The sequence below is a fragment of the Pieris napi genome, chromosome 2 (genome assembly GCF_905475465.1).
Source record: "Pieris napi chromosome 2, ilPieNapi1.2, whole genome shotgun sequence".
Lineage (NCBI taxonomy): Eukaryota > Metazoa > Arthropoda > Insecta > Lepidoptera > Pieridae > Pieris > Pieris napi.
Window position 1 is genome coordinate 6,812,139 of NC_062235.1, and position 14,754 is coordinate 6,826,892.

Sequence of the window (14,754 nt, forward strand, 5' to 3'; positions counted from 1 at the left end):
TACTAGATTTTAGTATATTTGGTTGAGTGGTTCAGCATCAATCATGCGGATGGACTAACAGGCTCTGCGAGGGCTAATTGGATTTCCACTATTATAATATAGAAGCTTTTGTTGACGACTTTGCGTCCAGTAAATCTCGAATTTACTTTACTCAGTTCATAACGCGTCTTCCCAATCGTAGTAATGGGTGAAGTGACTTCGAGTCGAAATCCAAAATAATATGATTAACCACTGCGCTGTTTTGTAGGCTCTTAACACTAGATTTATCTTACTGTGATTGTAGCTTATCTAAGAAATAGCTAAATGGTATAATAAAAACTAAATGAATACGGTAATATGTAAGCCTTTTATTACCGTATTATTTACGTTATGTATAGCTATCGATAGAGTATCAATGTCAACAGCCTTTATTGCTTTAATGAAGGCTATAGGCTCCGCATTGTATATTTAATCGTACATAAAAATAAATGCTTTACTATTGTTCATAGTCTAGTCTAGTCTTTATTTTATTCGTTATTATAACACTATTACAACAATCAGGTTGTGTCTCGAGTCTCCACCAGATGTCGCCATTTGGTTCTGTCCTTTGTTGTTCCATACCATTCTACTCCGGTTATCCTTCTTATGACGTACTCTCAACGTTCCACCTGTTTTCGAAATATATATTGAATGGCAAATAAATATTGTTATATTATTATTAGAGCAGTGTTGGCCTAGTGGCTTCAGCGTGCGACTCTCAAACCTGAACCTCAAAAAGTCGACGGCGTGTGTCAGGCACTGGAGGCTGATCACCTACTTGCCTATTAGATTTAAAAAAATGATCATGAAACAGATTCAGAAATCTGAGGCCAAGACCTAAAGAGGTTGTAGCGCCATTGATTTATATTTTTTATGTTATTATTGGCTAAGTGCAGGTTGGCGTATTTCTGTTTGAATCTACCAATTGTCGTTTTCACTTAAACGTTTGACAGACTAGAATATTCGTAGAAGTATCGTGTCACTGATAGGCGTGTGGTGGAACCAACACGGACGCTCATACTAAAATTATATCATATTCAAATGAAGTCAAATCTAATAATATTGGTGAATGGATTCGGATGTATACTAGAGATACATATATTTTATAAAATAAAATAGAAGATTCTACATACGGTTTGTGTTTATAAAAGGGTTGACAGTTGGTCTAAGATCCCGATATACTACAAGGATCTTCACCGAGATGCTTATTTAATGAAACATATTTTATATTTAATTTAATATGTCAATAAATATAATCCATATGGGTTGCCTAGCAAATTTCAGTCCAGAGTATTTTAATTAATATTAAAAAAAAATATTTTTTTAAACATTTCACCCGTATGATTATTAGATAAATTCTATACCAATCGAAAGTATGAAGCCCATAGAATATGCAAACGTTAGGTTGTTTTTAATCAATTAATTATTTATGTGTATATTTTTTATGTGACACTAAAGTATATATACATCTTTAGTAAAAAAGAAAGTTATAGTGATATATATATAATACTACCCTGATTAAAAATATAAATTGAAAAAAATAAAAAAATTTACTACATGCAAATTATAAAAAAAATATTTTTTTTAAATATTAATTAAACATACTCTGGACTGAAATTTGCTAAGCCACCCATATGGATTATATTTATTGACATATTAAATTAAATATAAAATACGTTTCATTAAATAAGCATCTCGGTGAAGGTCGTTGTATATCGGGATCTTATTCTAAGTGACCTTTTACTATGATACCTGTATCGTTTTATTTTCTTCCATTATTAATCCAGTTTTTAAAGTAAACTAAGTGACATCAAATTACAAAAATATTCAATAATTTAAATACAAAAGCTTATTTTTAATAGCGCGTTTTAATCTCATAAAATTTTGTATTTTTTGAGCTACAGTTTTATAACAGGCACTTTATGACACGACTTTGGGAGAACCTTTTAGTCAAATACCTTGCTATAAAAATTGCGACAAAGTTAAGGCATGTCGTAAATTTTAAATGTTTTCAAAGGGTTGGTCTCAACGCTCGAATGCGGGGATGTTTTGCTTAGATATTGTATTAAAAGATAAACTGGTTAACCTAGTTACAATAATTCATTACATTTTTTATAAATACTAGTTGACCCGGCAAACGTCGTTTTGCCATGTATATTATTGCTAGGAAACATATTTTTTGTTCAATAAAAATAACTATCTACTATAATAAAAATTAGGGGTTTATCGTAGAGGGGTGACAATTAAGGGTTGTTTGTATTTTTGTATGCTGTATCATAAAAAAATAATAACAAAAAGTTTTGTCTAAAAATTAAAATTTAGGGGTGGGACCACCCTTAACATTTAGGGGGATGAATAGATATTGTCCGATTCTCAGACATACTGAATATGCATAAAAAAATTCATAAGAATCGGTCGAGCCGTTTCGGAGGAGTATGGGAACGAACATTGTGACACGTTATGTCTTTCTGGTGTGGTTCTTAAGTCTGAGTTGGTTTAAGGATCAACACAAACGTTAACAGTTGAAGAATGTCTACAAATATGTGCAACGAAAACTAAATTTAAAAAAAATACACGTAGAATTGACACATTTTAATACAGCCGAAAGTATTCGAAAACATGTGATATTTTTCTTTTATAAAGGCACTTAGATGAACGCAGCACAATACAAAAACATTTATATTTATAAGTTGGATACTAAGAAATTCAATAAGAATCTTGTCTTCCATCCAATTGACTTGATATAATGGGGAGTCTATTCGATTTGTCGGACCGTGAGGCAGCTATTTGTGGCCGCGTGCAAAACTGTTCACTGGCCATTAACAATGGGTAATACATTGCCTTTCGTCGGGCTCCAGTGGTGACTCCTTTACGGCAGACAAATGGACTGAATATACGTGATTTACTTGACGTAATGGATATAGTGCCTTTTCGGGGTTTTTTAAATATATTTCAAGGTTGGATATTGCCTCTGATGGGTTCTAATATTGGTTATTGCGGAAAATTTTGTTAATTATTTTGGATTTTTCTAAGCAATTACGCAACGTGAGTTATGGAATAGAGTGCTTTTTTTCCCTAACCACGCATGCACGCTATAAAATCTCCTGCCATGTAGGCAAGTCTCAATAGAAATGTATTGTGTTAGATCTTAGACTTATTAGATCTTATTATTTATAACAGACTTAAGTTATAATTTCTGTATAATTTTGAAGCAAAACATAAGTTAAAGCTACGCTCGAATAATACAAAATAGTACAGTTTTGTAACTTTATTTTCTTCAAAACGTTCTTCATAAACTTCTCAACATCAAAGGTCAAAATTTTCATTCTGTCAATTGAAGTGTAAATTTTAGGGTTTATAGGTTTCTTTGAAACATTTACGAAACTTTATAATAGAATATTAAGTAGGTACCACCTTTTCTTTGGCTTATGATAATCATACAATCATAGTAGGGTTAGCAGTGTTGCAATCCTTTTAGAAAATATGGCTTAAGTATTCTAATTCTTCGAAAACCTGAGTCGGTTTTTGGTATATTTAAGGGTGTCTCAATACGTGCTTCAAAACCGTGGATCGGCTTACATAATGCATGAATGATCCTTTATTCAAATGTTAGTTATTAAACGAAGATTTGTTGGTCTAGTGTAGAGGCTCCCAAACTTTGTTTTCTCATAAACCACTTTCAAAATGTCACTCGTCCTGCCTTGCGATTCTGTAACTCACTTTTCTACAAGCTCCCTCCTTATCAGAATGCCAAATGGTAAAATGACTGCTTCACGACTGATTTAAGCGCGACCGCCGCTGCGAAAACCGCTGTGAGAGTTCGAAAAGTGAGTTACAGAATCGCAAGGCTGGTGGACATTTCTACCATATTCTCAGTCGATAGAAATTTGAGTTGCCGAGTAACAATCACGTATTACCAGTTTCGTTAGTTAGTGGAATCGATTCATCCGACTTTACTTTTTTAACAGCTACGAATTTTTATTTTATTAACTAGGATTTTTTTGTGTTTGTTATACCAACTCCAATTGTTTTTTAATTTTTTTTACGATATGTTATTCAACCAATAAACGAAATTAATAAAACTTAATTTTCTACTACAACTTTCAATTTTTAATAGTGATATTAGCACTGTAACAAATTTTATATTGTAAAACAACGTTTACCAGGACAGCTAGTCTCAATATAGATTTTATCCGCTCCATTACATACATGCCACACCAAAAAAATTACTCTGACAGGCGTATTCATATAAAACATTGAACATTTGTTTAATTATTGTACAAAATATTACATTAATCTCAAATGAACAATCATAAAATATGAAAACTAAATGAAAACTCCATTTTCACGACTGCAGGACGGAGATAACGAAATTCTAACTGGAGCGTATACAGCTGGTTTAAAAATTATTTTTTGTTAAAAATTATAGACGTAAGATGAATTCAATTTTTAATTTAAATTCAAAATTATCATTCACAAAATTTTTATTATTATGTTATATGTTATTATTAAGTTTCCTTAGATTTTTTTTATTTTTATTGTATTTTTTTGTAAGGTAAAGGGGGCAAACGATACTAATGGATAAGCATAAAAGAGTGTCGCCGCAGCCTCTGGTCACCCATTTCGGTCTGGCACTGCCGGCCTTCGAAGAAGGAAGAGTTCTATTTTTAAAAATTCTCTCCGTCTCTCTCAGGGAAGACCTCCACCGATACTGCTTCAATAGTGATTGTGCAAGAAAATAAACTTAAACAGATTTAATAGCATATCACTCTATACGTATTATAAATGGAAACGTTAACTATTGTGTCTATCGTTAACACGTTTACTAAACCGATATTTCTGAAAAAAATATTTAATTGCTTTATTCAAATCATGAACACATTTGGTGTAGTTTAAAAAATTCATAAATTTTATTTAAATTAAAATTAGCCTCTATATATATATATATATAATTAATATTATAATATTTCTTGAGTTAATTAATTGTTCGATCGCTGTAGTTCTCTAGCATGAATCATATGAAACATGTTTCTGTGTAGTTAAGATATGATTACAATCGTCAACCCCTATAGTATAATAATAATATCCAATTCATAGTCGAATCGGCCACCTGATAAACGATCCCAAGATGAAGGAGCTATTCGAATAGGAAATCGTGTAAAACATTTATATAGAGAAAATCTACGAATGATAACTTACGCTGACAACCTCAAGCTTTATAAAAAAAATATGAATCAGTGGCGTTACAACCTCTTTAGGTCTTGGACTCAGATTTCTTGATCTGTTTCATGATCATTTTAAAATCTAATAGGCAAGAAATTCAACCTCCAGTGCCTGACACACGCCGTCGACTTTTTGGGTCTAAGACATGTCGGTTTCCTCACGATGTTTTCCTTCAACGATCGAGCAAAATATGTTAAATGCGCATAGAAATAAAGTCTATTGGTGCACAGCCGGCACTCGAACCTACGACTTCAGGTTTGAGAGTCGCACGCTAAAGCCACTAGGCCAACACTGCTCATCCTTTATAAAGTATACTTAAAACTTGGAATCTCTTTATAAGAGTGATGTCTTTATTTATTATGTTCACCGGAACACATTGTTTTAAAATAAATTCACTGACGGTTTTAAGACGAGCACATTCTTTCAAACGGAGATATTGGATTGCATCTGGCGTGAAAATTTAATTCCCTGAAAATACAGTTCCTCTAAAAATCCACTATGCGGAGAACATTACTGTTGCATTACTAAGAGTGGTATTGTAGCTTACTGAATGTGCTTTTGACTCTTGAATTGCAGTGACTGGTGATTGATTTTAGTTAGACTCAAGTTAGTTTTACGTTTCTTTTCTTCGGTTATGTATTTATTATAAACCTGTATTTTGTGTAGTAAAAATGACAATGAATGTTCACGAAATATGTATATACAGAATTCTGAGGTTGTAACGCCACTGATTTTTTAGTGCTGAATTTTTGTGCTGTCACAATGCCCTCTAGGAATAGCAAAGTCCCTCTACGGGACATTGGCGTGCAGACTACAACACCTGATATCATTTTGACAGGACGGGACTAATCAAAAGAAAAACATATGTACATAAGCGTTAATAAGCATTATACAGTCTGCCCTTATATAAATGTTATAATATCAATGACAATTACATTAAAATTGAAAAAGAAAATTGCTTAGGTAACTCGAGATAACTCAATTTCCAGACTGAAACATCGAGATAGTCGCTATAACTTTAAAATGTGATAAGTGATATTTTCGCCACCTGATAACTATATATACACTAAACAAATTGGTTTAGGCGAATAGACGTTTAAATAAAACTTTTTTAAACGCGAATTCATTACCTTATTTACATGACAATGTCTTTTACGTTATAACAGAGATTGTATCCTAAACAGGCGCTGAGGGTACCAAGTAGGTAATAAAATCCAAATTTCTTAAGACAAATAAAACAGCATAATTGATTGATAACAGAGTGACTTAACGGAATGAAAATAGCTAACATTGCTCCGAAAATCTGCTGACACACGTTATTTGAACATAGAAAAACCTGAAGTAGTTATTTGTCAAGAATGTAACGAAATTATATGCAAAATCTACAACAAAAAAAAAGTATCACAACTTATAAAAAGCGCTTCATCTCCTATAGGAGCATGAGGCAGATACCTACATTTCGATATCTCGTTAAAAACTAATAATTTTTCAAATATTTTAACTAACTACTTCAAAATCAGTCCAAGTAAAACAATACGATATAAATGTGAATCACATGCTCATGGGCGTGCACGGCGGGGACACATTTAATGAAATGCATACATATATTATGAATATTTTAATGAGAATACTGTAATTTTTCATTTTCTACTACTACTTTAGAGAATACTTTAACTCTTAGCTAAACAGAAGAACTATCAACCGACTCTACAGTTTTCTCTATTCTGATCGAAATATGCGTTTGCCCTAACGAATGTGCCGTCATTACTCAAAGCTACGTCCATCTTTGGGTTTTTATTAGCTTTTTCTGATTTAGAAAGAAATAGATAAATTACCAGAAATCGTTTATGGTGAAGAAATTTCTGGAAATGTGCCTTCGTTGATATTTTCTACATATACAAAAAAAAATTCTTTAATCTGAAACAAAACGTCTATTATAACTAACATACTTTTATTTCATGACCTAACGATCACTATAAAAGATTCAAGCATTCGATAGTTGTTTCGTAGTAATTAAAACCAATTACAGTAAGTACTTTTAGAACAACAGTTCCATAAACTACCTGACCTTCTCTAATTATTCTGTTGGTTTCCTCGCTCAATGAATAGGTATCGCAAAACAGACAGAATATTCTGCCAACCTTTACGGTAAATTTACCGTAAATAAATTTATTTTAGTTTTCCATTTACCCATTTTTAATTATTATTAATATTATTAGAATGCAGATTAATTATTGTATATACTCTGTACTTATTTGTGTTATGAAATATATTTTCAATGATAAAAAAAAATGTTTTTATAACCAAACAATACTACCGTATTTTATAAATTGCGAATGATTTTAAACAATTTTAAATACTAAGTGAACAAGTTTGTTTTTAAAACCCTGATCTTATTTATAAAATATACATGAAATAATGAATATTACACAAAAAACAATAACCCATTTTATTAATTTAGCGTATACGTTCAGATTCAATTCTTTCGTGTTTTATGAAATAGGGAAGGTATAATTTTCCTTCTGACCTGGGTTCTCCCTAGAGAACTGTAAATTTATAAAATAATTGAACAAACCACATGTTATATGAAACTTACGCTCTAGTATTCGCATTCAAACAATTACATATGTATTTATATACCTTATCCTTGCCTCTATGTATAATATGGGTACAGTAATTATTACATGTTCTTTCAATATAATATATTTGACCGCAAACCATTATATTAAAATACAAGTAAGTTTACTTCCAACACACAAATATACAGTGTTTAGAATGTTCTTAACCGACATTGTAATAATAATAAAAATAAAAATTATTTATGGTTCCTGAGTACTATAAATAATAGAAGATTTTTATTTTACTCTTTATTTACCACTTGCACTAGAATATGAGCGAAATAATGAAATGGTTATTGCTATGTAACGAATGAATGTGACATAACATTCAAAGAGAGTATCTACGTTTGGCTACACTCTCGGGGCGTCTCCGACGATTTAGGAAATCGCCACTCTTATAAAACTAATAAATCCTGAGTGAGCAAAATGTACAGCCTTGGATTGTACAAATGAATAAATAGAAAATTAAAACAAATTTTAAAAGTTTGTTCCCCGTGGCAGTGTACCGCTTGACGCTTGACGTTTAACGCTTGGCTTGTTATAAGTTCTTTTAGGTACCTCTTCCATTGTTTTTCAAGCAAAATATTTTGGGTAGGTACTTCACATTATGTTATTGATTTAAAAGGAACTTAGACCTGTTGTAAGAATTTAGTGGTAACAAACAAGCGTTTCTAGCGAGAATTGATTCCAAATATTTGAGCCTCCCAAACTATCAGCCCTGTCGCTGAGAGTGGTTTATTGAAGGAGGCGCCCTCGACTTCCGTACACAGTATAAATCAAAGGTTCGACAGGACACACCTTACATATCTCTATTTTATTTATTGCGGTAATATTACCTTGATATTTTCTAACCATTTTTTGCCGTGGTGATTTTATGATACAAAACCTGAACCCAGACTTAAGCTTTTGATACAGTAGCGAGTACAAAAAAACATTGATTATTGAAGTTATACTTCTTTTGGCGCGTTAGGGAAAAATTATGAGAGTAAATTTTTACGATGCGCGCGCACACCGTCATAAAAAACCGACACCATGAATATCTGTTCAAACGTCGGTAAAACAGTCTGAGCCGCTAGTTGGCGCTTGCTCTGTTTTATTGACAAGTTGCATTGTCTGTCATGGCGTAGTGTTTTTCAGACTCGTGATTATTTAAACCGAAATAATGATTTCTATACCAGAAAACCCGTTCCAATGTGATAAAAAAGTAAAATATCATGATTATATTGTTTCGATTGGAAGTGACCATTAAAATGGACAAGAAAAAATGCTATTCGAAGAGGGAAACGTCCCTCTAAACTGCTCGAAGACATAACTTCTAACGCGTGTACATAAGTAGATACGTTTTTTTAATACTAATATATGATTTAGTCTTAATTATAACAAATGTGGTTTTGTTGTATCTATACAACCAATAAAAGTAAAATTTTAAGTAGATGGTCAAAAAAATTATTGCGAGTATAATTCTTTTATAAGAAAGTTAAAAAAATCGATTATGTAGGACGTATTTTATCAACAAAAACTAAAGGACTTAAACTTGTTGTATTATTCATGTTATGCCTTGTCGAAAATCTATAAGCTAAGGCTTACACGGAATGCCATTGCCGTGTTTTTAAATAGAAACTTACACTATATTTTTTATAGTATACAGAATGCAGACATAAAATAATTATTGCTTTTTCAACTTGCCTACATATAGAGGAGCGTTATACAAATGAATCAGGGCGAGCACAGTTTGGCGTCTGGACATTTTCTGAATAATCGCTTAGAACCAGTCCTGACCAAGCTGTTGTGTGCGATATATTTCACTCTGCTTTTGAAGTGCAGTCAGCATCATTTATCTGCCTGTGTCACTGACCAAATAGCCTATATAACTTTAGCTTTAATATACTTATATACATATAACTAGCTAACCCGGCAAACGTTGTTTTGCCATGTATATTATTTCTAGGATTTTTTTCTTAGTTCGATACAAATTACTATGTATCTACTATAATAACAAATAGAGGTTGATCGTAGAGGGGTGAAAATTAAGGATTGTATGTATTTTTGTAAGCTTTGTATGTGTTTTATTTTTGTATGTTTCATAAAAAAAAACAATAACTACTACAAATACTATACTAATAACTAGTCTACAAAATAAAAAATATATTTATTTATCACTATATTTAGGGGGATGAAAAATATATGATGTCCGATTCGCAGACCTAACCCATATGCACACAAAATTTCACGAAAATCAGTCTAGCCAGTAAGGAGGAGTTAATTACAAACACCTTGACACGAGATATTATATATTAGATTAGATGCGTAATTCTTAGAAATGCACATTAAGATCACACACCAGCTTACTCTTGTTTCTTAGTCATTATATTATGTTAGAAATATTGGTGTCTAATTAATAGATTACGGAGATAAATATAAGAGACATCCCTAGTTCGTTTTAGACGATACTAAGTTACAATGAATCTTTTATATCACCATAATACTCACGTAAATACGTGACCACAATACTTTATTTTCATATTTTATATTATATGTAAATAAATGTATGAAAATAAATTCCACGTACGAGTACTTGAACCTTAGTTCAACGAACGATAAAGTATTGTTTTGTCTATTAGACGTTTAATGGAGCAATTTATATTAATCTTAATTGTTTGTATAAGTATTTAGACATTGAAGCGTAACAAAATTTGTTATTTATTTGCGTAAACTGGTTTCTCGGAGATGCTTAAATTCTTAGAGTTTACTTAAGTATACTTGAGTATTTATTTAGCAGAAATAATAAATATAACATCATTAAGTATTTGATCGCTTTTGAATAGGCAAGTTATTGGCCTTCAACGTGTTTTGTTTTGTAAAAATATTTTAATAAATTGCAACGAAAACCATGAAGGATGCTATAAAAAGTAACTAATAGTTAGTTTGTATTTTTGCTTGTTATACCGTTGATCGGAATAGATACACAATGGTTCCTCTTTAGAGGTCCCAAAAGTAAACAAAAAATAGTATAAGTTATTCCATTTTATTAATTTAATAGTCACATATAAATACTATTTAAATGCAATGCATTAACTTTGTAAACCTAATTTTCAAGTATTAATGGATATTAACAGACAACAACATCGATCGCCGAACTTCAATGCACATCTGATTTATGACGTGGCATAGATTAAAATTTATTGACTACAGAAGCGACATACAGAGTTATTGGTGACTTGTGATAATTTTAACCTCTATATGCATTATTCAAAAGTGAAACCATTTTTTAGTTATAGAGGCAAAAATGCAGCATCAAAAATGTATATAAAAAAACTATCAATTTAAATGGACTGATTACTTATATTTCACATTAACCGATGTCTAACCTAAAAAAGTCGAACGACTTGGAGAACTGATCGAAATAACAGATAATCAATAGATGAACAGTGTTGCCAGTGGGTAAATTATACTACCAACATAGCGAACTTAAAAAATCTATATTTTAATTGGGAATGCTCACCAACCCTTACTTCTGTGCAGGAATCGTTAGTGATACTTAAATAAAAGAATTTATCACGAGAACAATAAACTAAAAAAAATAAGCATCTATAAATTCTCTCAATCTTTGCCGTCACAGTTCATTGGAGAAATCGGCAAATAAATCAAATTTAGCTAAACTGTCGGCCTCGGAGTTGATGTACACTCCGCAATATGACACTCCATAAATCCACGATAACAAACGAACGGTGCATATATCTTTGTTTTTATTACTATAAATACTAGTTTTTGGTTTTGACGTCACTTTTGGCGTTGGTGTATTTTTTTTTCGTACTTTAAAAAATACACCAAAGCTTCCCCTTAATGCGTTGCCGTTCTTGAAGGATTAGGGTCGAAGTGGTTCGGAATGCTTCAGTGATCAGCTGGTTCCACATAGTGGTGGTGCACGGCAAAAACTACCTTAACCAACGCTCAGTTGTGGAACGACGGACGTCGAGACGATACGGGTAGAATTACGATATCTGCCTCGACGTCTGATGATGAACTCATCTGCAGGTATTAATCCGAACAACTCTTCTGAACACTCTACATGATAAATGCAGAGTGACCCCACATATCTACGCAACGCCAAGGGATCAAGCCCTCAACGCCAAAATCAAAAACATGGCGTACTTATATATATATATATATACGTATATATAGATATGGTTACATTTCTATAATATATAAGTACGCCATGTTATTATAATAATTTATTTATATTGATACACTGTAACTGGGAAGTCATAGGAACATAAATACAGTTCTCACTATATCAGGAGTCAATTAATTATTATTATGTACAGGAACACTCAAAGGAACTTTCGTTTAAATATTTATTTATTAAACAGTTTGTTGCAAAAATCTATAAAATTTTAATATGTAATAATAACAGCGGGAGGCCTTATAGCTTTCTAGTAATATCAACCAGACAACCTTTTAAGGGCAAAACTAAATAAGGTAACAAGAATTGCAGAACTTTATATTATATATTTTGAAGAGTTATATAATGGCTATAGCTAGAAACATATACTATGTACTAGCGACCCGCCCCGGCTTCGCACGGGTGCAATGCTGATACTACACTACAGAAAAACTGTGCGGCCGGCCGGTACCGCCGCAAACGCTACGTCCCGCAATTTTTAAATCTGTAATATCTTCGAAAATATTCACTTAAATCATACGGTGTAAAGGGCCATATAGATCTATATTAAATGAACAATGTATTCAAGGTATTTAATTGGTTAAGGATTAATGCTGTATTGGTTAAAATCGCTTCGAAAATTAGCCATTATTTGTCGTAAAAAGTAAATGACAAAAAAAAGTTATTGTGGGTTATCCATAAGAGATAGACATATACCATCACGGACTTTTTTGTAGACCTTTTCAATGTGTACAATACTTAGTACATTATTTTGATAAAACTCGTAGGGTTCAGCCTGCGTTTGCAATGTAAGCGGAAAAAATGTAATTATTTACGACATCACATTAGAAACCTCAAAATAACAGTACTTCTCCACTATTTAATGGATGTTATTATACATATAAACCTTCCTCTTCAATCACTCTATCTATTAAAAAAAACCGCATCAAAATCCGTTGTGTAGTTTCAAAGATTTAAGCATACAAAGGGAAATAGGGACAGAGAAAGCGACGTTGTTTTATACTATGTAGTGATGATACAACATCTAAGTAGGGGGGGACATAATAGCTTTGAGCACATATTTACTTACAATTTACGAAATATAATACGAGTTATTGGCTGAAAAGACTAATTAAAATGAGTACAAAAATAAATCTAATTACAACACAATTACAACAAAATGTTTCATATATCCCATACTACTCAAAACAAATTTCCCTTTGAAAAAAGGAAAATTTGTTAATTTAACATTTTTAATCTGAAACTTTTAAGCCGTAAATAAAAGTCAACTTTTCGACATGGTTTTACACTGTTCGAGACTCTGTTTTAATTGAGAAGCAAAATGTTTGCACTTGGCTTATATTCGGTTATTTTATTTTTAATTCTTGATTTTAATTATCTTAAGGTTTAGTGTAAACATTTTCGAATACGCGTACGAGCATGTCTTAATTGCAAGCTTAGTCAGAGAAATCATTTAAAGGGAATCTTGGTACATCAGGTACCGCGAGTATGTCTTCGGGGTTTGACCACGACCGTTAAAGAGTTGTTTGTCTCCTTGTTTAACCTGGAAAATGTGGGGAATTAATAGTGAAAAAAAAAATCTCAAGAGATATGGTAATAAAATTATGACTAATGGTTTGAAAATTTATAGCAAGTACCAGTAAACAAAGGTTCGACGGCCTGGATAATTAAATGGTCATCATTATCAATGGCTATATAGCTCCTTGTGAGTCTAAGGGCCTTATCATACTAGCGGATTGCGAGCGGCTGCGGGGCGGAGCGGGTGCGCAGCGAATTCGTTGCGAACGCGCAGCGAGACCGCCGCAAATAGCAGCGCCGACAGACTGGTTTTTGTACGGGACTGTATAAAATGGCGTCTACGCCATCTCTCAATCCGCTAGTATGATAATGCCGTTAGCCTCCTCAATATATATATATAACATACAAATACATATATATATATACTTACTTGCTTACTTCCTACACAACAACCTATTGTATCGAAGTCCTTGACAACTCCATCCCACCGGGTTATCTGGTTGGTTGCCACCAGGTTACAAGTTCAGTAAGGACCTTGTGGAAGCCTAGCCATCCTAGATACATAACCCAAAGTTAATTTATAGAAATAAATTGCTTACTCTTATATGATACGAATAATGAAACACATAACGAATAAATGTTACCTATCCAATGAATAGTTTAGCTACCAAAGTACATTCAATGCAAGTAAACGTCCGATCTTGGAAGCTTCAGGTAAGATATTGAACACTATATTGTACAATACCAGCTGGAGACAGGAGGCTATTAATACTCTGCTTGCAACGGATAGATAGAGGAAAGTGCATCGCTTTGATGTTCTAAGCTATTGACCGCTTAGCATTTCATAGATATAGCTACATTTACGTCTTGCTAACTCACAAGTTGGGTTGGGTATAGGTTTAAGTAATTGGCTGTCAACTAGTTAAGGAGTGTGTAGGAAATTTAAGACAACAATTCGACTTAGGGTCCTTCAAGAAAAGAGCGTACCAATTCCGTACTTAAAGGCCGGCAACGCACTCGCGAGCCCTCTGGCATTGAGAATGTCCATAGCCGGCGGTATCACTTGTACCATCAGGTGAGCCTCCTTCGCGTTTGCCCCTTTTCTATAAAACAAAACCAATAGGCGCTAACAACTCTATGCTATACACTGTGTACAAAATGTGTGTAATACACAAACCCCTATAGGTTAAATAT

General features: G+C 32.6%; 1 long non-coding RNA gene across 1 annotated transcript; it reads right to left on the minus strand.

Annotated features, from left to right (window-relative positions):
* Positions 1–14,050: 14,050 nt before the first annotated feature.
* On the minus strand, positions 14,051–14,388 carry LOC125063014. Its single transcript, XR_007119449.1, has 2 exons — positions 14,205–14,388; positions 14,051–14,114 (listed from the first exon to the last, which is right to left on the minus strand). It is a non-coding gene; the product is annotated as an uncharacterized LOC125063014 (long non-coding RNA).
* Positions 14,389–14,754: the final 366 nt, after the last annotated feature.